Genomic DNA, 24,897 nt, shown 5'->3' on the forward strand with positions numbered 1-24,897 from the left:
TTTTGGAAAACTATCTGTTGATCCAATCTTAGGATCTTTGCGAAGATTTAAGACCTACTTTAAAAAGGCAAACACATGCCATTCCGGTGGACATCATAGTGTTTCCACCCTCTGTTTTTTGGCAATGGGCACTTCAGCGGGAGTTTGCCAATGGGCATCTCACATCGCTCAGTGAGCCAATATTTTGCATGCAATCAGCAAAATTAACTGTAACATACAACTTTCATATAACATCGTACAACAGGTTGAAGGCAAGAGGGGTCTCTACCAGACCAGGCCTTTATTCACATGAAGAGGAGATGCCGATACACAGGACACAGATCCGGGTGCCTTGTGAGAGTTCGACGGCAAGCGGGTAACCCACCTCTACCATTCACCCTATGGGCCAACGTGCAATCAGTGAAGAATAAACTAGATGAGCTCTGTTCAAGACTATCCTACCAATGGGACATTAAAAACTGTAATAAATTATGTTTCACCGAGTTGTGGTTGAGCGACGTCATGGATAATATACAGTTGGCTGGGTTTTCTGGGCAGTTCCGAACAGAACTGCAGCCTCTGGCAAGACTAGGGGTGGTAGTCTGTGTCTATTTGTCAATAACAGCTTGTGTGCAAAATCTAATATTAAATAAGGCTCAAGGTTTTGCTCGTCTGAGGTAGTGAACCTCATGATAAGCTGTAGACCACACTATTTACCAAATCTGACCATAATTCTATCCTCCGGATTCCTGCTTACAAGCAAAAACTAAAGCAGAAAGTACCAGTGACTCGCTCAATACGGTCATATTACGTAGATGCTAAGCTACAGGACTGTTTTGCTAGAACAGACTGGAATATGTTCCGATATTCATCCGACGGCATTGAGGAGTACAACACATCAGCGAAGGGCTTCATCAAAAAGTGCATTGAGGATGTCGTCCTCACAGTGAACGTACGTACGTACATACCCCATCCAGAATCCACGGATTATAGGCAACATCCACACTGAGCTAAAGGGTAGAGATCCCGCTGTCATGGAGCAGGACGCTTATAATAAAACCCATTATGCCCTCCGACGAACCATCAAACAGGCAAAGGGTCAATACATGACTAAGATTTAAAAAAAAAATATATATATATTTCACCTTTATTTAACCAGGTAGGCTAGTTGAGAACAGGTTCTCATTTGCAACTGCGACCTGGCCAAGATAAAGCATAGCAGTGTGAACAGACAACACAGAGTTACACATGGAGTTAACAATTAACAAGTCAATAACACAGTAGAGAAAAAAAGGGAAGTCTATATACAATGTGTGCAAAAGGCATGAGGAGGTAGGCGAATAATTACAATATTGCAGATTAACACTGGAGTGATAAATGATCAGATGATCATGTACAGGTAGAGATATTGGTGTGCAAAAGAGCAGAAAAGTAAATAAATAAAAACTGTGGGGATGAGATAGGTGAAAATGGGTGGGCTATTTACCAATAGATTATGTACAGCTGCAGCGATCGGTTAGCTGCTCAGATAGCTGATGTTTAAAGTTGGTGAGGGAGATAAAATTCTCCAACTTCAGCGATTTTTGCAATCTGCTCCAGTCACAGGCAGCAGAGTACTGGAACGAAAGGCGGCCAAATGAGGTGTTGGCTTTAGGGATGATCAATGAGATACACCTGCTGGAGCGCGTGCTACGGATGGGTGTTGCCATCGTGACCAGTGAGCTGAGATAAGGCGGAGCTTTGCCTAGCATGGCCTTGTAGATGACCTGGAGCCAGTGGGTCTGGCGTCGAATATGTAGCGAGGGCCAGCCGACTAGAGCATACAAGTCGCAGTGGTGGGTAGTATAAGGTGCTTTAGTGACAAAACGGATGGCACTGTGATAAACTGCATCCAGTTTGCTGAGAAGAGTGTTGGAAGCAATTTTGTAGATGACATCGCCGAAGTCGAGGATCGGTAGGATAGTCAGTTTTACTAGGGTAAGCTTGGCAGCGTGAGTGAAGGAGGCTTTGTTGCGGAATAGAAAGCCGACTCTTGATTTGATTTTCGATTGGAGATGTTTGATATGGGTCTGGAAGGAGAGTTTGCAGTCTAGCCAGACACCTAGGTACTTATAGGTGTCCACATATTCAAGGTCGGAACCATCCAGTGTGGTGATGCTAGTCGGGCATGCGGGTGCAGGCAGCGATCGGTTGAAAAGCATGCATTTGGTTTTACTAGCGTTTAAGAGCAGTTGGAGGCCACGGAAGGAGTGTTGTATGGCATTGAAGCTCGATTGGAGGTTAGATAGCACAGTGTCCAATGACGGGCCGAAAGTGTATAGAATGGTGTCGTCTGCGTAGAGGTGGATCAGGGAATCGCCCGCAGCAAGAGCAACATCATTGATATATACAGAGAAAAGAGTCGGCCCGAGAATTGAACCCTGTGGCACCCCCATAGAGACTGCCAGAGGACCGGACAACATGCCCTCCGATTTGACACACTGAACTCTGTCTGCAAAGTAATTGGTGAACCAGGCAAGGCAATCATCCGAAAAACCGAGGCTACTGAGTCTGCCGATAAGAATATGGTGATTGACAGAGTCGAAAGCCTTGGCAAGGTCGATGAAGACGGCTGCACAGTACTGTCTTTTATCGATGGCGGTTATGATGTCGTTTAGTACCTTGAGTGTGGCTGAGGTGCACCCGTGACCGGCTCGGAAACCAGATTGCATAGCGGAGAAGGTACGGTGGGATTCGAGATGGTCAGTGACCTGTTTGTTGACTTGGCTTTCGAAGACCTTAGATAGGCAGGGCAGAATGGATATAGGTCTGTAACAGTTTGGGTCCAGGGTGTCTCCCCCTTTGAAGAGGGGGATGATTGTGGCAGCTTTCCAATCCTTGGGGATCTCAGACGATATGAAAGAGAGGTTGAATAGGCTGGTAATAGGGGTTGCGACAATGGCGGCGGATAGTTTCAGAAATAGAGGGTCCAGATTGTCAAGCCCAGCTGATTTATACGGGTCCAGGTTTTGCAGCTCTTTCAGAACATCTGCTATCTGGATTTGGGTAAAGGAGAACCTGGAGAGGCTTGGGCAAGGAGCTGCGGGGGGGCCGGAGCTGTTGGCCGAGGTAGGAGTAGCCAGGCGGAAGGCATGGCCAGCCGTTGAGAAATGCTTGTTGAAGTTTTCGATAATCATGGATTTGTCGGTGGTGACCGTGTTCCCTAGCCTCAGTGCAGTGGGCAGCTGGGAGGAGGTGCTCTTGTTCTCTATGGACTTCACAGTGTCCCAGAACTTTTTGGAGTTGGAGCTACAGGATGCAAACTTCTGCCTGAAGAAGCTGGCCTTAGCTTTCCTGACTGACTGCGTGTATTGGTTCCTGACTTCCCTGAACAGTTGCATATCGCGGGGACTGTTCGATGCTATTGCAGTCCGCCACAGGATGTTTTTGTGCTGGTCGAGGGCAGTCAGGTCTGGAGTGAACCAAGGGCTGTATCTGTTCTTAGTTCTGCATTTTTTGAACGGAGCATGCTTATCTAAAATTGTGAGGAAGTTACTCTTAAAGAATGACCAGGCATCCTCAACTGACGGGATGAGGTCAATGTCCTTCCAGGATACCCGGGCCAGGTCGATTAGAAAGGCCTGCTCACAGAAGTGTTTTAGGGAGCGTTTGACAGTGATGAGGGGTGGCCGTTTGACTGCGGCACCGTAGCGGATACAGGCAATGAGGCAGTGGTCGCTGAGATCCTGGTTGAAGACAGCGGAGGTGTATTTGAAGGGCCAGTTGGTCAGGATGACGTCTATGAGGGTGCCCTTGCTTACAGAGTTAGGGTTATACCTGGTGGGTTCCTTGATGATTTGTGTGAGATTGAGGGCATCTAGCTTAGATTGTAGGACTGCCGGGGTGTTAAGCATATCCCAGTTTAGGTCACCTAACAGAACAAACTCTGAAGCTAGATGGGGGGCAATCAATTCACAAATTGTGTCCAGGGCACAGCTGGGAGCTGAGGGGGGTCGGTAGCAGGCGGCAACAGTGAGAGACTTATTTCTGGAGAGAGTAATTCTCAGAATTAGTAGTTCGAACTGTTTGGGTATGGACCTGGAAAGTATGACATTACTTTGCAGGCTATCTCTGCAGTAGACTGCGACTCCTCCCCCTTTGGCAGTTCTATCTTGACGGAAGATGTTATAGTTGGGTATGGAAATCTCTGAATTTTTGGTGGCCTTCCTGAGCCAGGATTCAGACACGGCAAGGACATCAGGGTTAGCAGAGTGTGCTAAAGCAGTGAGTAAAACAAACTTAGGGAGGAGGCTTTTGATGTTGACATGCATGAAACCAAGGCTTTTTCGATCACAGAAGTCAACAAATGAGGGTGCCTGGGGACATGCAGGGCCTGGGTTTACCTCCACATCACCCGCGGAACAGAGAAGGAGTAGTATGAGGGTGCAGCTAAGGGCTATCAAAACTGGTCGCCTAGAGCGTTGGGGACAGAGAATAAGAGGAGCAGGTTTCTGGGCATGGTAGAATATATTCAGGGCATAATGCACAGACAGGGGTATGGTGGGGTGCGGGTACGGCGGAGGTAAGCCCAGGCACTGGGTGATGATGAGAGAGGTTTTATCTCTGGACATGCTGGTTGTAATGGGTGAGGTCACCGCATATGTGGGAGGTGGGACAAAGGAGGTATCAGGGGTATGAGGAGTGGGACTAGGGGCTCCATTGTGAACTAAAACAATGATAACTAACCTGAGCAACAGTATACAAGGCATATTGACATTTGAGAGAGACATACAGCGAGGCATACAGTAATCACAGGTGTTGAATTGGGAAAGCTAGCTAAAACAGTGGGTGAGACAACAGCTAATCAGCTAGCATAACAACAGCAGGTGAAATGGCATTGACTAGGCAACTCGGCCGACAGATAAAACAAACAAGCAGAATGGAGTACCGTGATTAATGGACAGTCCAGCGTACATCAGCTATGTAGCCAAGTGATCAGAGTCCAGGGGCAGCGGTGGATGGGGCAGGGGGGCTGGGCTGGCGAGTGTTATCCAGGTAAAAAAAACTAACAATGACTAAATAGCTTGTAGCTGGCTAGCTGGTTAGCTTCTGGAGGTTCTTGAGTGTGTTCTAAAAATAAAGATAATAGCGATTCCGTATCACATTGGGTGAGGCAGGTTTCCGGAAGGTATAAAAAAAAAAAATTTTAATCGGGAAGAGATAAAGTACATATGGACCACTGCGTTTTTGGGATGTGGCGATGCAGCCGGTTAGCAGGCCTGTGCTAACAAGCTAACAGATTAGCAGGCCGGGGTAAACAAGGTAGTAGTTAGCGGACCTGGGCTAAACAAGCTAGCAGTTAGCATGCCGAATTAGCAAGCAAGGAAATAGCGAGGGCTAGAGAGTTAGCCTTTGGAGGACGTCGCGATGGGGTGAGTCTATTTATTCCTCTTCATGCAGTGATATCGATAGACCGGTCGTAGGTCAAGGTATTGTAGCCCAGGAGTATGCTAGGAGCTCTGGCCGGGCTAGCTTCAAGCTACGTGGGTGGAAACGCTAGCCAGGAGTAATCAACCAGGGTTGCTGTTTAGCTCGATAGCTAGTTGTGAAGATCCAGCTGAAGAATGTTCCGTTTATGGTGGGAATCCGGGGGTAAAAAAATTAAATAGGTCCGTTATGCTCTGGTTAGCGTCGCGTTGTTCGAACTGGCGAGAGCTTTCCGAGCTAAAGGTTAGTTGATGACCGGTTAGCTGAAGACCGCTAGCATAGCTGGTAGTTAGCTGGCTAGCTTCAGTTGAGGGGGTCCGGTTCCGAAGTAAATATAAATACTTTAGGAAAAGTAGCTACATTGGAGGGTTGCAGAAGAGTATTTGGAAGCTTAGGTTTAGCTAAATGTTTTTAAAGATATGCGAAGAAAAAATATCTAAAGCGAAAAAGAGACGATATTTACAGAGAGACGATACGACAGGACGACTTACTGCTACGCCATCTTGGAATTAAGATGAATCCTACTACACCAGTTCTGACGTTCGTCGGATGTGGCAGGGCTTGAAAACTATTATGGACTACAAAGGGAAGCACAGCCGCGAGCTGCCCAATAACACGAGTCTACCAGATGAGCTAAATGACAACTATGCACGCTTCGAGGAAAGCAACACTGTAGCATGCATGATAGCACCAGCTCTTCCAGATGACTGTGTGCTCACGCTCTCAGTAACAAATGTCAGTAAAGACCTTTAAACAGGTCAATGTTTGCATGTCCGCAAGACCAGACAGACTACCAGGACATGTACTCAGAGCATGTGCTGACAAACTGGAAAGTGTCTTCCCTGACATTTTCCACCTGTCCCTGACGAAGTCTGTAATACCTACATGTTTCAAGCAGACCACCATAGTCCCTCTGCCACGGAACCCCAAAGGTAACCTGCCTAAATCACTACCGACCTGTAGCACTCACGTCTGTAGTCATGAAGTTCTTTGAAAGGCAGGTGATGGCTCATATCGACACCATCATACCAGAATCCCTAGACCCACTCTAATTTGCATACCGCCCCAACAGATCCGCATATGACGCATCTCTATTGCTCTCCACACTGCCCTTTACCACCTGGACAAAGGGAGGGGGCATCCACATTGATGGGGCTGCAGTGGAGCTGGCCGATAGTTTTAAGTTCTGGGTCCAAATCACTAAGTTTCTTAAAATGGTCCACACACGTGCACACAGTTGTGAAGGCGACAGTGCATTTTCCCCCTCAGGAGGTTTAAAAAGTTTGGCATTGGCCATCAAATCCTCAAAAAGTTCCTTCAGCTGCACCTTTGAGAGCATCTTGACTGGCTGCGTCACTGCTTGGTGTGCCTACAGCACCGCCCCTCGATCACATGGCGCTACAAAGGGTGGTGCAGTTAGCCCAGTACCTCACTGGGGCCAAACTAAGTGCCATCCAGGTTCTCTATATCAGACGGTGTAAAAGGAAGGCCTGGAAAATCATTAAAGACTCCAGCCCCCCAAGCCACACACTTCTCTCTGCTTCTGCATGGAAAGTGGTACCGGTACATCAAGTCTGACACCAACAGGCTCCTGAACAGCTTCAATCTGCAAGTCAAAATATTGCTAAATAGCTAACAAAATGGCTACACGGACTATCTAAATTGACCCTTGTATTTGTTTTTCATTTTTGCACTCTCTATGCACACTCACAGGACTCTACAGACTCAGGCACACTGACACTCCAACACACACATACCATGCACACACATTTATACTCACTCTACACACACACACACACACACTCACATACAGTCTTCATTTACGCTGCTACTAGTCTGTTTATTATACATCCTGATGCCTTGTCACCACCCTATACATATCTACGTCTATCACTCCAGTATCCCTGCACATTGTAAATATGGTACTAGAACTGACCCTGTATAGAGCTTCTTACTTTCACATGTTCCTCTTTTTATTTTTTCTCCTTTTTATTTGTTGTGGGTTTCTGTTTTTACCCTATTCAATTTTGTAGATTTACATTGATATTGATCGCTGCATAATGGGGTTTAGGGCTTGCAATAAAGGCATTTCATTGTACTTGTGCACGTGACATTAAAAACTTGATTAAGTTATCTGACAAAAAACGCTGCTGAATGTGTTGGCAAGGTGGCCAGGTGGAACGCACAACCCGTTCCTTCTGCAGAACAGCAAAGTTGGCCTATACGCCTACAGGAGGGAACGCTCGTAGTATTGTTTGATTAATCACAGTTTTTCTATGCATACGAACGTTCTACATTCTGTTCGTAAGTAGTATTTTAGAATAGTTTCCATGCAATATTGATAAATGAGGCCCCTGGAGTGTACCATTGAGCTAGATCAGTGAAACACAAGAATAATTCTGGTGCTTTTGCAGAGTAATGGACCGTGCGGTTAGTGAAACAACCATAAATCATGGACTACAAGTTTTAGGACCTGGCCATGACTCTTGTTAAAGACAGATTAGAGAGCACAGTGGCACAGGTGGTGGATTGAACGAGATCAAACATTTCCATTACATTTTCAATATCAACACTAAGATAATACCCTCTGGTTTGGATGAAATTGCATTTATTTGTTCCTAAACAACAAATACATTCAAATGTCACAATCACATGGTATTTGAAGAAACTTGGAAAGCAGAATGATTGTATTTTTCCTAGCCATAACTCAATTGCTCAGAGAAAAAAACATGTAAACTTCTGAAACAAGTCTGAAAGCCCCATAGACTGGCCCGTTGAAGACATCTCTGCTCTCCACTCAGCCATCCACAGCCAGGTCACCCATGATACAAGTCAGTATTCGACATCTATCCTCCATGTCTGAGGACTTTGGGAGATGATGTGGAAAGTGGCCACTATGGACAACAGTGATCGCTGTTACCTTCAAGTAGGTTTCGGTTTTGCTGTGGTATTGTGGACGGGAATAGTGGATGGCTGTTATCATCCGCCTTCGATTCCAAAGGTTGCAAGTTTGAATCCAGCGATAGAAAGTTGTTTTTGAGATGTTTGTTTTAAGCATAAACCAAACCTTAACCCTTACCTTAACCATTCAGAGTTAATGCCTAAACTAACCTTAACCTTAAAAATGTGGAGTTAGAGCCTGAACTTAACCTTAAACACTTCGAAAGTTGACATTTGAGAAACACGGATGAATGTCTAAGTCTGAAATGAAACTGTGAGAGCTAGTTGAGTTTTTAAATGGGTTACAAGGCTGTTTAGCTGACAAACTCACACGCTCACCTGTCAAAGTACAAACACACTCAAGTCAACCAGATTTATCTGTGGGCGAGATCATTGACATTGATTGCCTTGCCCACCTCTAGTTAGACATGCATTTATTCATAATTCAAACCTTTATATCCTGCCATTTTCATGGCTTTGCTTGTCTAAATAAATTCCTTATACTCTGTTGTCTGGCCTTTTTGGGCTGCCACTCTGGGACGCTGTAACTCACACACGCCTTTGGCTCTTAAAAAACATTGTAGCACATTGCCATGCCAGCACTCATAACTTTTTAAACTCCTCTGTGATAGTGGTGCAACTGGGTGTGTGGTGGGTCCAATGCTGATCCATCTAGACATTTCTTAAAAGCATGAGTATCTGGCTTTGCAAGCATGTACAAATCCCTTTTCCTTATAATGGCTATGGATATGTTAGCAGTCAAGTCACATATGTTCTCCCTTTACCCATAAGCAGGCATTGTGAAACTTGATGGTCCTACCCCTGAGTGAGACGTTAAGTAGAATGATCTGGAGGGCCTGTCTTAGAGGGCCTGTCAGTAATGACAGCTGGGAGCCTAGAGAGCTGGAGGAAACAAGACACAGCTCAGTAACAGGAAACAGTTTCTTCAGTGGTCTATGAGTATAACAGGTACATGTGAATATTCTAGACAATCCCATATGTACAGTGGCTTGCGAAAGTATTCACCCCCCATGGCAATTTTCCTATTTTGTTGCCTTACAACCTGGAATTAAAATGGATTTTTGGGGGGTTTGTATCATTTGATTTACACAACATGCCTACCACTTTGAAGATGCAAAATAATTTTTTTTTGTGAAACGAGCAGTAAATAAGACAAAAAAACTGAACTTGAGCATGCATAACTATTCACCCCCCTAAGGTCAGTACATAGTAGAGCAACCTTTTGCAGCAATTACAGCTGCAAGTCTCTTGGGGTATGTCTCTATAAGCTTGGCACATCTAGCCACTGGGACTTTTGCCCAAAGCAAAACTGCTCCAGCTCCTTCAAGTTGGATGGGTTCCGCTGGTGGACAGCAATCTTTAAATCATACCACAGATTCTCAATTGGATTGAGGTCTGGGCTTTGACTAGGCCATTCCAAGACATTTCAATGTTTCCCCTTAAGTGTCAGATTTTTAAAAAAACTTTACGGAAAAAGCAAACCATATAATAATCTGAGTACAGCTTTCAGACAACAAAGCAGCCAAAAAGATATCCCCTATATTGGGTCGTCAACATTAGTCATAAATAGCATTATAAATATTGACTTACCTCTGATGATCTTCATCAGAATGCACTCCCATGAATCGCAGTTCCACAATAAATGTTTGTTTTGTTCGATAATGTCCATAATTTATGCCAAATAGCTTCTTTTGTTAGGGTGTTTGGTAAACAAATCCAAAAGCACGTTCAGGTCCAGCCGAACGTCGGACGAAAAGTTAAAAAAGTTCCGTTACAGCCCGTAGAAACTTGTCAAACTAAGTATGGAATCAATCTTTATCTGTTTTTATCATAAATCTTCAATGATGTTCCAACCGGATAATTCCTATGTCTGTAGAAAAGCAATGGAACGAGAGCTAACTCTCTCGTGACCGCGTCTCAGAGTCTGCACTCTGCCAGACACCTGACTCATTCCTCTCTCATTCGGTCCCACTTCACAGTAGAAGCCTCAAACAACGTTCTAAAGACTGTTGACATCTAGTGGAAGCCTTTGGAAGTGCAACACAACCAATATCCCACTGTATCTACAATAGGGGCTGAGTTAATAAACTACAAGCCTCAGATTTCCCACTTCCTGGTTGGATTTTTCTCAGGTTTTCACCTGCCATATGAGTTCTGTTATACTCACAGACATCATTCAAACAGTTTTCTATCCAATACTACTAATAATATGCATATATTAGCATCTGGGACAGAGTAGCAGGCAGTTTACTCTGGGCACCTTATTCATCCAAGCTACTCAATACTGCCCCCTGTCACCAAGAGGTTAAACCACTCGAGTGTTTCTTTTTTTTCAAGTCATTTTTGTAATTTCACTTCACCAATTTGGACTATTTTGTGTATGTCCATTACATGAAATCCAAATAAAAATCCATTGAAATTACAGGTTGTAATGCAACAAAATAGGAAAAACGCCAAGGGGGATGAATACTTTTGCAAGGCACGGTATTGTTCATAGCCACCTAAGAGAACAGACCCCCTCCCTGATATGGGTAGAACTTATTCAAAAGGTGTTGATTTAATTAATTAATGTTTGCTGGTAGAAAAATATGCTCCTTTTGAAATATTGGTGATTGAAGGTCCAGTTCTCCAGTATATTGTTGTCCTTGCTAGGGCTGTGGCAGTCATGACATTTTGTCAGCTGGTTATTGTAAACACGTTTAGCATCTCCAGGCCTCTGCAAATAGGCCTACAAGCTGCATACAAGTCACCTTTGGAACATCAACTTCCTTTGGCCGCCTTTCCTTACAGTTCTCTGCTGCCAATGACTGGAACAAATTGCAAAAATCACTGAAGCTGGAGTCTTATATCTCCCTCTTTAACTTTAAGCATCAGCTGTCAGAGCAGCTTACCGATCACTGTATCTGTATACAGCCAATCTGTAAATAGCACACTCAACTACCTCATCCTCATATTGTTACTTATTGTCTTGCTCTTTTGCACCCCAGTATCTCTACATGCATATCATCATCTGTACATCTATCACTCCAGTGTGCTAAATTGTAATTATTTTGCCTCTATGGCCTATTTATTGCCTTACCCCCCTACTCTTCTACATTTGCACACACAGTACATAGCTTTTCTATTGTGTTATTGACTGTACATTTGTTTGTGTGTATCTCTGTGTTGTTTTTGTCGCACTGCTTTGATTTATCTTGGCCAGGTCGCAGTTGTAAATGAGAACATGTTCTCAACTGGCCTACCTGGTTAAATAAATAAATATATGTTTTCTTGAATAAAATCAACATTTAACACTTAGCCTACAATTTCCGAAACCCCCGCGGAAATCGAATTAAAGTAATAAAACATTTCCCATCAAAATCTTTCTGATTAAGCTAGAAATATCTGTTGTTTTACAGAGCATCCACAGATATCGCCCTTCCGCATCTGTGGTGAAAGGTGGCAGAGTGGTGTATGTCAGATCATGAGACACCCCGAAAATCGGTCTTCTCACATATACCTGACACACATGCTGCAGCCCGTCTGGTGTTCAACCTTCCCAAGTTCTCTCACGTCACCCCGCTCCTCCGCTCTCTCCACTGGCTTCCAGTTGAAGCTCGCATCCGCTACAAGACCATGGTGCTTGCCTACGGAGCTGTGAGGGGAACGGCACCTCAGTACCTCCAGGCTCTGATCAGGCCCTACACCCAAACAAGGGCACTGCGTTCATCCACCTCTGGCCTGCTCGCCTCCCTACCACTGAGGAAGTACAGTTCCCGCGCAGCCCAGTCAAAACTGTTCGCTGCTCTGGCCCCCCAATGGTGGAACAAACTCCCTCACGACGCCAGGACAGCGGAGTCAATCACCACCTTCCGGAGACACCTGAAACCCCACCTCTTTCAGGAATACCTAGGATAGGATAAAGTAATCCTTCTCACCCCCCCTTAAAAGATTTAGATGCACTATTGTAAAGTGGCTGTTCCACTGGATGTCTTAAGGTGAACGCACCAATTTGTAAGTCGCTCTGGATAAGAGCGTCTGCTTAATGACTTAAATGTAAATGTACCTCTGGAGCTTCTGAAAGGTTTGGACTTCAGCATTATGACCATTCTATTGAAAGATTAGAATGTATTTTGGATGCAGTATTTGGTGGACTGCTGATACATTTCTACCCGGTCTTGACTCGGTCTTGGATAGTGAGGACTCATCATTTTACCAGCAGAGTAAAACACTCTGCTGGTGAATTATCCGCTTCCATTAAGTCAGCGCAATTAAAACCGCTTCACCAGGCCAAATATTTACACTCCTTTCTTGAAACATGAATATCTTATTAAGTCTCTATACGTATTATAAGCATATTAGCGCAGTGGCGAACCTATAGGCGAACCTATAAGCAACCGTATTACCAGCACACCCATGTAGGAGAGTGCACTTTTTGTAAAACACAAAGGGCCGGTGTTGTAGTGAGGGTATACGCATGTATACGCCATATACCCACTTTGTTGTCCAGTAGGCATTGCATATAATCACTTCTTAATCCCTACTTGTGCTTATCAAAGTAATGTAGTGGAGGTAAACGATTTATCAATGATGTAGTACAATAGAGAACTCATGTATAAAGTAGCCTACACAATTGTAAAGCCCATGAAATATATTCACATGTGCAACGCACACAGAGCCTAGTTTCACGGAATATCATCTGAAGGCAGCAAGAGTGTGCAGCTCTCAACTGGTTTTGGCATGGAGCAGCTCACAGAAGAATGACATCAGGAGCCTGTAGTTTAGGATAGACATTTCAACTTATCTTATTCACCAGTAAATGCTAACTAAGGCAACAATGTGTATGCAAACCAATTATTGAAAAAGTTCAGTCCGAAGTGTTGGTTAGTAGGCTATTTGTTATGTGCAATTGTCATCATGTGCTGTTTGCATCAGGGGTGTATACTACTCTGGCTATCTACGTCGATTTCAAAGCACTCTTGTCTGAGTGTGTCCGAGTGCAGAACAACTAATGAATATACAAACGCACAATACCCGGTGAATATAACCAGTGTCAGTAAGCGTAGACAAAAATACTGAATACTGTAGTTAGTCAAGAACACTCTAAATAACATGAAAAAAGCCTAATCAGCTCTGCTACGGCGAGTAAAATGGTCAGAATGTGGTGTTCTCTCATTTGTGTCTGGAAGAAGCTACATTTGAAGTCGGAAGTAACATACACATAGATTGGAGTCATTAAAACTAGTTTTTCAACCACTCCACACATTTCTTATTAACAAAGTATAGTTTTGGAAAGTCGGTTAGGACATTACTTTGTGCATGACACAAGTAATTGTTCCAACAATTGTTTACAGACAGATTATTTAAATTATCATTCACAGTATCGCAATTCCAGTGGGTCAGAAGAATACATACACTAAATTGATAGTGCCGTGAAACAGCTTGGAAAAGTAAAGAAAATTACGTCATGGCTTTTGAAGCTTCTGATAGGCTACTTGTCATAATTTGAGTCAATTGGAGGAGTACAAACTTTGACCCAGAAAATATAAAAAACTATCAGCCTATATCGACTCTCAAACATTTTAGAAAAAGCTGTTGCGCAGCAACTCACTTACTTCTTGAAGACAAACAATGTATACGAAATGCTTCCATCTGGTTTTAGACCCCATCAAATCAAATCCAATTTTATTTGTCACATACACATGGATAGCAGATGTTAATGCGAGTGTAGTGAACTGCTTGTGCTTCTAGTTCCGACAATGCAGTAATAACCAACAAGTAATCTAACTAACAATTCCAAAACTACTGTCTTATAGACACAAGTGTAAGGGGATAAAGAATGTGTACATAAATATATATGAATGAGTGATGGTACAGAGCGGCATAGGCAAGATACAGTAGATGGTATCGAGTACAGTATATACATATGAGATGAGTATGTAAACAAAGTGGCATAGTTAAAGTGGCTAGTGATACATGTATTACATAAAGATGCAGAAGATGATATAGAGTACAGTATATACGTATACATATGAGATGAATAATGTAGGGTATGTAAACATTATATTAGGTAGCATTGTTTAAAGTGGCTAGTGATATATTTTACATAATTTCCCATCAATTCCCATTATTAAAGTGGCTGGAGTTGAGTCAGTGTGTTGGCAGCAGCCACTCAATGTTAGTGGTGGCTGTTTAACAGTCTGATGGGCTTGAGATAGAAGCTGTTTTTCAGTCTCTCGGTCCCAGCTTTGATGCACCTGTACTGACCTCGCCTTCTGGATGATAACGGGGTGAACAGGCAGTGGCTCGGGTGGTTGTTGTCCTTGATGATCTTTATGGCCTTTATGTCCTTCCTGTAACATCGGGTGGTGTAGGTGTCCTGGAGGGCAGGTAGTTTGCCCCCGGTGATGCGTTGTGCAGACCTCACTACCCTCTGGAAAGCCTTACGGTTGTGGGCGGAGCAGTTGCCATACCAGGCGGTGATACAGCCCGCCAGGATGCTCTCGATTGTGCATCTGTAGAAGTTTGTGAGTGCTTTTGGTGACAAGCCGAATTTCTTCAGCCTCCTGAGGTTGAAGAGGCGCTGCTGCGCCTTCTTCACGATGCTGTCTGTGTGGGTGGACCAATTCAGTTATTCTGTGATGTGTATGCCGAGGAACTTAAAACTTACTACCCTCTCCACTACTGTTCCATCGATGTGGATAGGGGGGTGTTCCCTCTGCTGTTTACTGAAGTCCACAATCATCTCCTTAGTTTTGTTGACATTGAGTGGGAGGTTATTTTCCTGACAGAGGGCCCTCACCTCCTCCCTGTAGGCCGTCCCGTCGTTGTTGGTAAATCAAGCCCATCATAGCACTGAGACTGCACTTGTGAAAGTGCCTAAATTACCTTTTAATGGTGTCAGACCGAGGCTCTGCATCTGTTCTCGTGCTCTTATACCTTAGTGCTGCTTTTGATACCATCGATCACCACATTCTTTTGGAGAGATTGGAAGCCCAAATTGGTCTACACGGACAAGTTCTGGCCTGGTTTAGATCTTATCTGTCGGAAAGATATCAGTTTGTCTCTGTGGATGGTTTGTCCTCTGACAAATCTACTGTAAATTGCGGTGTTCCTCAAGGTTCCGTTTTAGGACCACTATTGTTTTCACTATAATTTTTACCTCTTGGGGATGTCATTCGATAACATAATGTTAACTTTCACTGCTATGAGAATGACACACAGCTGTACCTGACACACAGCTGTACCTGTGTTTCAGACATTAGGAAGTGGATGGCTGCACATTTTCTACTTTGAAACTCTGACAAAACAGAGATGCTTCTTCTAGGTCCCAAGAAACAAAGACATCTTCTGTTGAATCTGACAATTAATCTTGATGGTTGTGCAGTCGTCTCAAATAAAACTGTAAATGACCTCGGAGTTACTCTGGACCTGATCTCTCTTTTGACAAACATATCAAGACTGTTTCAAGGAAAGATTTTTTCAATCTACGTAACATTTTAAAATCAGAAATTATCTGTCCAAAAATGCAGAAAAATCTATCCATGCTTTTGTCACTTCTAGGTTAGACTACTGCAATGATCTAATTCCCGGCTACCCGGATAAAGCACTAACTAAACTTTAGTTAGTGCTAAATACGGCTGCTAGAATCCTGATTAGAATCCAAAAATGTGATCATATTTCTCTAGTGCTAGCCTCCCTACACTGGCTTCCTGTTAAGGCAAGGGCTGACTTCAAGGTTTTAAAACTAACCTACAAAGCATTACATGGGCTTGCTCCTACCTACCTTTCCGATTTGGTCCTGCCGTACATACCTACACATAGGTCACAAGACGCAGGCCTCCTAATTGTCCCTAGAATTTCTAAGCAAACAGCTGAAGGCAGGGCTTTCTCCTATAGAGCTCCATTTTTATAGAATGGTCTGCCTACCCATGTGAGAGACGCAGACTCGGTCTCAACCTTTAAGTCTTTATTGAAGACTCATCTCTTCAGTAGGTCCTATGATTGAGTGTAGTCTGGCCCAGGAGTGTAAAAGTGAATGGAATGGCACTGCAGCAACGAACCGCCCTTGCTGTCTCTGCCTGGCCGGTTCCTCTCTCTCCACTGGGATTCTCTGCCTCTAACCTTATTACAGGGGCTGAGTCACTGGCTTACTGGTGCTCTTCCATGCTGTACCTATGAGTGGTGCGTCACTTGAGTGGGGTGTGGGGGCTGTGCTTCGGGCAAAGTGGGTGGGGTTATATCCTGCCTGTTTGGGTCTCCTGACCCCTCCTGTCTCAGCCTCCAGTATTTATGCTGCAGTAGTTTATGTGTCGGGGGGCTAGGGTCAGTCTGTTATATTTGGAGTATTTCCCCAGGCTTATCCGGTGTCCTGTGTAAATGTATGTATGCTCTCTTTAATATTCTCTCTCTCTCTCTCTCTCTCTCGCTCTCTCTCGGAGGACCTGAGCCCTAGGACCAGCACTAGCTGGCATGATGACTTGCTGTCCCCAGTCCACCTGGCCGTGCTGCTGCTCCAGTTTCAACTGTTCTGCCTATGGCTATGGAACCCTGACCTTTTCACTGGACGTGCAACCTGTCCCAAACCTGCTGTTTTCAACTCTCTAGAGACAGCAGGAGTGGTAGAGATACTCCCAACTGACATTTTTCTCCTGAGGTGCTGACCTGTTGCACCCTCGACAACTACTGTGATTATTATTTGACCATGCTGGTCATTTATGAACATTTGAACATCTTGGCCATGTTCTGTTATGATCTCCATCTGGCACAGCCAGAAGAGGACTGGCCACCCCTCATAGCCTGGTTCTGGCCTTTCTAGGGAGCTTCTACGCCTGCATTGCTTGCAGTTTGGGGTTTTAGCCTAGGTTTCTGTACAGTACTTTTAGATATCAGCTGATGTAAGAAGGGCTATATAAATACATTTGATTGATAAGAGTCTGGATGCCATTTGATTAATTGTTCAGCAGTCTTATGGCTTGGAAGTAGAAGCTGTTAAAGAGCCTTTTGGTCCTAGAGCTGGCGCTCCAGAACCGCTTGCAGTGCTGTAGAAGAGAAAACAGTCTATGACTTGGGTGACTGAAGTCTCTGATAATTTTAAGGGCTTTCCTCTGACACCGCCTATTATATAGGTCCTGTATTTATTACCTTTATTTAACTAGGCAAGTCAGTTAGGAACAAATTCTTATTTTCAATGACGGCCTAGGAACAGTGGGTTAACTGCCTGTTCAGGGGCAGAACGACAGATGACGACCTTATCAGCTCGGGGGTTTGAACTTGCAACCTTCCGGTTACTAGTCCAACGCTCTAACCACTAGGCTACCCTGCCGCACCGTATTGCAGGAAGCTTGGCCCCAGTGATGTACTGGGCAGTACGCACTACCCTCTGTAGCTCCTTAGGGTCAGATGCCGAGCAGTTGCCATACCAAGCGGTGATGCAACCGGTCAGGATGCTCTCGATGGTGCAGCTGTAGAACTTTTGAGGATCTGGGGACCCATGCTAAATGTAACCTTTCATGTGCCTTCACAACAAACTTGTATGCCATCTGTAAATACGAATCAAATTGTTAAATTATGAGCCCTGTTCGTTTAGCCACGGAAAAAGAGCAACTTTCCCACTAGCCTTGATTGGCTGAGATAATGAGTGGGCTGGACATGCTGAGAGATGAGTTCGAATTAGTCTGCCATGTAGCACGCTTCTGTTTATAACATGAGCTGGTCAGTATGTGTAGGTAATCCTTTTGAAAGCAGCTTTTTTTAAAGATATCACGTAGTACAGTGGTTCTCAAACTTTTATAGTCCTGTACCCCTTCAAACATTCAACCTTCAGCTGCGTACCCCCTCTAGCACCAGGGTCAGCACACTCTCAAATGTTGTTTTTTGCCATCTGTGTAAGTTTGCCACACACACACTACACAATATATTTATTAAACATAAAAATGAGTGTAAGGTTTTGTCACAACCTTGCTCATGGGAAGTGACAACGAGCTCTTATAGGACCAGGGCACAAGTAATAATATAATAATAATTAATTATTTAGCTATTTCTTTAACCATCTTACATATACAACTTTACTTGTTCGATGAAAATTGTGAATAACTCACCACAGGTTAATGAGAAGGGTGTGCTTGAAAGGATGCACATAACTCTGGAATGTTGGGTTGTAGTTGTATTGGAGAGTCCCAGTTTAAATAATTTTCCACAGTCTGTGCCTGTATTTAGTTTTCATGCTAGTGAGGGCCGAGAATCCACTCTCACATAGGTACGTAGTTGCAAAGGGCATCAGTGTGTTACCAGCACGATTTGCCAAGGCAGGATACTCTGAGCTCAGCCCAATCCAGAAATCTGGCAGTGGCTTCTGATTAAATTACATTTTCACAGAACTGCTTGTTGCAATTTCGATGAGGCTCTCTTGTTCAGATATCCGTAAGTGGACTGGAGGCAGGGCATGAAAGGGATAAGGAATCCAGTTGTTTGTGTCATCCGTTTCGGGAAAGTACCTGCGTAATTGCACACCCAGCTCACTCAGGTGCTTTGCTACAGTATATCACATTTGACATTGTCTGTAAGCTTGAGTTCATTTGCACACAAAAAAATCATACCATGTTGGAAAGGCCTGTGTGTTGTCCTTGTTAATGCAAACAGAGAAGAGTTCGAGCTTCTTAATCATAGCCTCAATTTTGTCCAGCACATTAAATATAGTTGTGTAGAGCCTGTAATCCTCGATTCAGATCATTCAGGTGAGAAAAAATATCACCCAGATATGCCAGTTGTGTGAGAAACGGTCAGACGTGTCAATACTTTGCCTCTTGATAACCAGCGCACTTCTGTCTGTTGTAAAAGCTTGACATGGTCGCTGCCCATATCATTGAATAGTGCAGAAAATACACAACTGTTCAGCGGCCTTGCTTTACATAGTAAACCATTTTCACAGTAGTGTCCAAAACGCTGCAAGAGCCTCTGGGTGGATGCTGCAGTGTACTCAAGTGGCATCACTTGCATTACCACTCCACTATGTCTCCCTGTCATGGGTTTTGCGCCATCAGTACAAATACCAACATGAGCAGTAGCTACGTTTGGCTATATTCGGAACGTTAGTGGAATTCCCGGCGAGAGAAAAACGGTTATTGTGATTGGATGTTAATTATTTGACTTGGCTACCTGTATTTGACATTGTGTTGTTATTTCTCTGAACACTACATGGTTTAATTGCATTTTTGGCAGTGAAACGAGGATACTCAGGTGAGAAAAAAACCTGTATAGTCCCGTTGGAAAATATGAATGGCGTACCCCTGTTTGGGAATATCTGATGAAGTAGAACTGCATGTGTTGCTCTCCACTTTCTGGTGGATGGAGTTTTGAAATCAGTGGAATTAGAGTATGGTAGCTAAGGAGATGGAGACAATTATGGCGTTTGATTGCAAATATGAAGATGGAGTTGAAAAGAGAACACACAAGTCTCCAGATTACATCTTCAAACGAAGGGCAACCATGGCATCTGTGACAGAGAGGGTGAAGCGTCCATCCATGCATATGGGTTAGATTGTCTTGCTAGCTACATTTTCAGATATTACACGTTTCTAATTTTGTCAGAAAGCTGTTTCCAAGTTAAAGTGTACTGTTAGCTGGCTGGCTCGTTAGCTAACGTTACATGTATGATCTGTGTAGTAATATCATTCAAATCTCAGAGCCATTTGCATTGCTAGTTTAGCCTAATGTTAGCTGGTTGGTTAGCTACCTGTAGATTCATGCCAGTTAGTGGTTCATAGTGTAACTAATTAGCTAGCTACATGTCTAAACAAAGGATAGACGTAGCTGGCAAATTAGCTTTGGATATCTACTATGATTTCAGAGCACTCTCGTCTGAGTGTTCCAGAGCACAAATTTACGAACGCTCAACACCCATTGAATATGGCTGGTGTCAGTAAACGTTGGCAAAAAACTGTAATTAAATTGTTGCCAGCAGCACAGTTGCAGTCATCAACCCTCTGGATAACATAAAAACAGCCTAACCAGCTCTGCTAGGGTGAGTAAAATGGTCAGAGTGAGCTGTTTTCTCATTTGTGTCTGGAAGTAGAGCGCAAGCTTGACTGCTATTGTTAGGTCAGAACGCTCGAATCAACCCTACTCCTCGGCGCAGAGCGTCCAGTGTGCGCTCTGAAAGCTCCGAGTTCAAAAAAACACTCTGAATTTACGAATGGACAATCTGACACTCAGGCACTTCAGATTAAATTACGAACACACCCGTAGTATAAACCAGCCTTTAGTCTTGAAAGCTTTGGTTGTTTAGTTCATGGCCTCACATGAATCCTTAAAGAGATGGGTGGGGCTAAAGCTTTAGAGGATGTGAACGATGTTGAATGCGTTTAGACAACGAAGAGACCTCCAGCATGTGTACCGAACTATTCAAGGGCCATTTTCTCAAAAGTGATTTTACAAGTTTATGAACTTTCAAAGCAGAATTACTTTCCCATTGCTCCTCAACTGTAGTGTATGATTACCATTTTCTAGTCTCTACTTTTAACCAATGTAAAAAACACAATTTAAAATGTTGCTAACGAATCGAGCCGAATTGGTCACATAAAGTGCCTTCGAAAAGTTTTCAGACCCCTTGACTTTTTCCATATTCTGTTACGGTACACCCTTATTCTAAAATTAATTACATTGTTTTTTCCCCTCATAAATCTACACACAATAATCCATAATGACAAAGGAAAAACAGGTTTTTAGAAATGTTTGCAAATGTATTACAAATATGTTTTTAGACCCTTTACTCAGTACTTTGTTGAAGAACCTTTGGCAGCGATTACAGCCTTGAGTCTTCTTGGGTATGATGCTACAGGCTTGGCACAACTGTATTTGGGGAGTTTCTCCCATTCGTCTCTGAAGATCCTCTCAAGCTCTGTCTGGTTGGCTGGGGAGCGTTGGTACACAGATATTTGTAGGTCTCTCCAGAGATGTTCGATTGGATTCAAGTCCGGGCTCTGGCTGGGCCACTCAACGACAATCATGGACATGTCCCGAAGGCACTCCTGCATTGTCTTGGTAGTGTGCTTAGGGTCATTGTCCTGTTGGAAGTCTAAGGTCCTGAATGCTCTGGAGCTAGTTTTCATGAAGGATCTCTCTGTACTTTGCTCCATTCATCTTTCCCTCGACCCTGACTAGTCTCCCAGTCCCTGCCGGTGAAAAACATCCCCACAGCATGATGCTGAACCACCATGCATCACCGTAGGGAAGGTGCCAGGTTTACTCCAGACGTGACGCTTTGCATTCAGGACAAAGAGGCAAACTCCAAGCAGGCTGTCAAGTGCCTTTTTACTGATCAAGGCCCTTCTCCCCCGTTTGCTCAGTTTGGTCGGGCGGCCATCTCTAGGAAGAGTTTTGGTGGTTCCAAATTTCTTCCATTTAAGAATGATGGAGGCCACTGTGTTCTTGGGGACCTTCAATGCTGCAGAAATGTTTTGGTACCCTTGCCCAGATCTGTACCTGACACAATCCTGTCTCAGAGCTCCACGGACAATTCCTTTGACCTCATGGTTTGGTTTTTGCTCTGACATGCATTGTCAACTGTGGGACCATATATAGACAGGTGTGTGCCTTTCTAAATCATGTTCAATCAATTGAATTTACCACAGGTGGACTCGAATCAAGGTGTAGAAACATCTCAAGGATGATCAATGTAAATAGGATGCACTTTACCTTAATTTCGAGTCTCATAGCAAAAGGTCTGAATGCTTATGTACAGTGCCTTGCGAAAGTATTCGGCCCCCTTGAACTTTGCGACCTTTTGCCACATTTCAGGCTTCAAACATAAAGATATAAAACTGTATTTTTTTGTGAAGAATCAACAACAATTTTGCACGCCCAATTTTTCAGTTTTTGATTTGTTAAAAAAGTTTGAAATATCCAATAAATGTCGTTCCACTTCATGATTGTGTCCCACTTGTTGTTGATTCTTCACAAAAAAATACAGTTTTATATCTTTATGTTTGAAGCCTGAAATGTGGCAAAAGGTCGCAAAGTTCAAGGGGGCCGAATACTTTTGCAAGGCACTGTAAATAAGGTATTTCAGTTATTTTTATATACATTTCCAAACATTTCTAAAAACCTGTTTTCACTTTGTCATTATGTGTTATTGTGTGTGGATTGCTGAGGATAAAAAAAAGGTCAGATGAATGCACTGTAAATGCAAGGATAATGGACCAAATAGGAACTGCAGTTTTGCATATCAAATTGCAGAGGCAAAGGGGATAGCAATGCAAGATCTTCACATAATTGATGGTGTATGTGATATAAATATTTGATCACAAAAAGCTTTATAGCACTCATGATTGTAGGCTTTTGTATTACACAGGATGCAATATTAACATTACGAATGTGAGTAGTGCTAATGCTTTGCAGTTACAATACAGTTGGGGATTGGGACTGTTGATAGCTTATTGTGGCTTCACATTGAACAGAATCGAAGGGCTTTATTTGATAAAAGATCCATAATTTTTGTGTCCAACAACTAGAATGGGACTTTGATTTGCTTTGTACAGCCCAGCCATTTAGATTGTAGTCTACAGCCCTTACATTACCATACTGGCATTTGAAGTGCCACCCTCAGTTCATGGTTTCTTGAGCAGAGATGTTGAGAGAGTAAGAGAAAGAGAGGGTGGGATGGAGGGAGGGATGAAGACAGAGACATCAAACATGAAAGTGTTTACAGTACACATGCTCTTGCCAGCTGAAAGGACACTTGTGAAAGCAGTGATGGGACCTCTAGGGGCGATTCATCATCCTCTCTCGACTATATCACAATGTGGAGGACATATGATGGTGAATTCTGCCCTTTAACATCTGTCTAGACAGTCATCAGCAACATGGATCAATTCAACACCAAATAATAATGCTGTATGTGAGATGAATACATAGAAAGACAATGAATTGACATTGTTAAACCACAAATGTAAACCTTATACATCAATAAGATACATGATCTTATTGTCACGTTCTGACCTTTATTTCCTTTGTTTTGTCATTATTTAGTATGGTCAGGGCGTGAGTTGGGTGGGCAGTCTATGTTTGTTTTTCTATGTTTTGGGGTATTTCTATGTTTCGGCCTAGTATGGTTCTCAATCAGAGGCAGGTGTCATTAGTTGTCTCTGATTGAGAATCATACTTAGGTAGCCTGGGTTTCACTGTGTGTTTGTGGGTGATTGTTCCTGTCTCTGTGTTTTGCATCAGATAGGGCTGTTTTTGGTTTTCCACGTGGTTTTCCACCCTTACAGAATCACCCACCCACCCAAGGACCAAGCGGCGTGGTAAACAGAGGCAGCAGCAACAGCAGCAGCAGGAGAAGCGACAGGTGCAGCAGCAGCAAAGGCAGCAGCAGGAGAAGCAGCAGCAGGAGAAGCAGCAGCAGGAGAAGCAGCAGCAGCAGCAGCAGCGGCTGCACTATTTGGATAAATGGACTTGGGAGGAGATCCTTGACGGAAAAGGACCCTGGGCAGAGCCAGGGGAATATTGCCGCCCCAAAGCCGAGCTGGAGGCAGCGACGGCAGAGAGGCGGCATTATGAGGAGCTAGCACGGCAGAGCGGCTGGAAGCCCGAGAGGCACCCCCAAAAATGTATTGGGGGGGGCCACAGGGAGAGTGTGGCAGAGTCGGGAGCCAGACCTGAGCCAACTCCCCCTGTTTACCGTAAGGAGCCATGGATGTTATCGGAGCTGTCGGCGAAGCTGAGGGCTGAGTCTGAGAGGGTCGAGGAGTTATTGGACAGAATGGAGGAGAGTGAACGGATGGGAGATGAGGAGACACTCGAGGAGGTGTTAATAGAATTGTGGGAGTGTGAAGAGAGAGAGCAGTTGATTTGGCGTAGTATGCAAGGCATTCACCCTGAGGTGTGTGTCCCCAGCCCGGTACCACCAGTGCCGGCACCCCGCACCAGGCTGTCTCTCCGTCCCATCAACACAGGTGTTCCCGCCTGTCCGGCGCTACCAGAGTTTCCCGCCTGTCCGGCGCTGCCAGAGCTCCCGCCCCTCAGTCCAGAGGCGCCAGAGCCCCTCAGTCCAGAGGCGCCAGAGCTTCTCAGTCCAGCACTGCCAGAGCCTTCCTCTCCAGCGCCGTCTGAGCTATCAGTCTGCCCAGCGCCGCCAGCGCCGCCAGTCTGCCCAGCGCCGCCAGTCTGCCCAGCGCCGCCAGTCTGCCCAGCGCCGCCAGTGCCGCCAGTCTGTCCATCGCCGCCAGTGCCGCCAGTCTGTCCATCGCCGCCAGTGCCGCCAGTCTGCCCAGCCCGCCAGTGCCGCCAGTCTGCCCAGCGCCGCCAGTCTGCCCAGCGCCGCCAGTCTGCCCAGCGCCGCCAGTCTGCCCAGCGCCGCCAGCGCCGCCAGTCTGTCCAGCGCCGCCAGTCTGCCCAGCGCCGCCAGTCTGCCCAGAGGCGCCAGAGCCCCTCAGCCCAGAGGCGCCAGAGCCCCTCAGCCCAGAGGCGCCAGAGCCCCTCAGCCCAGAGGCGCCAGAGCCCCTCAGCCCAGAG

This window comes from Oncorhynchus nerka, linkage group LG25, assembly GCF_034236695.1.
Source record: "Oncorhynchus nerka isolate Pitt River linkage group LG25, Oner_Uvic_2.0, whole genome shotgun sequence".
Classification (NCBI taxonomy): Eukaryota; Metazoa; Chordata; class Actinopteri; order Salmoniformes; family Salmonidae; genus Oncorhynchus; species Oncorhynchus nerka.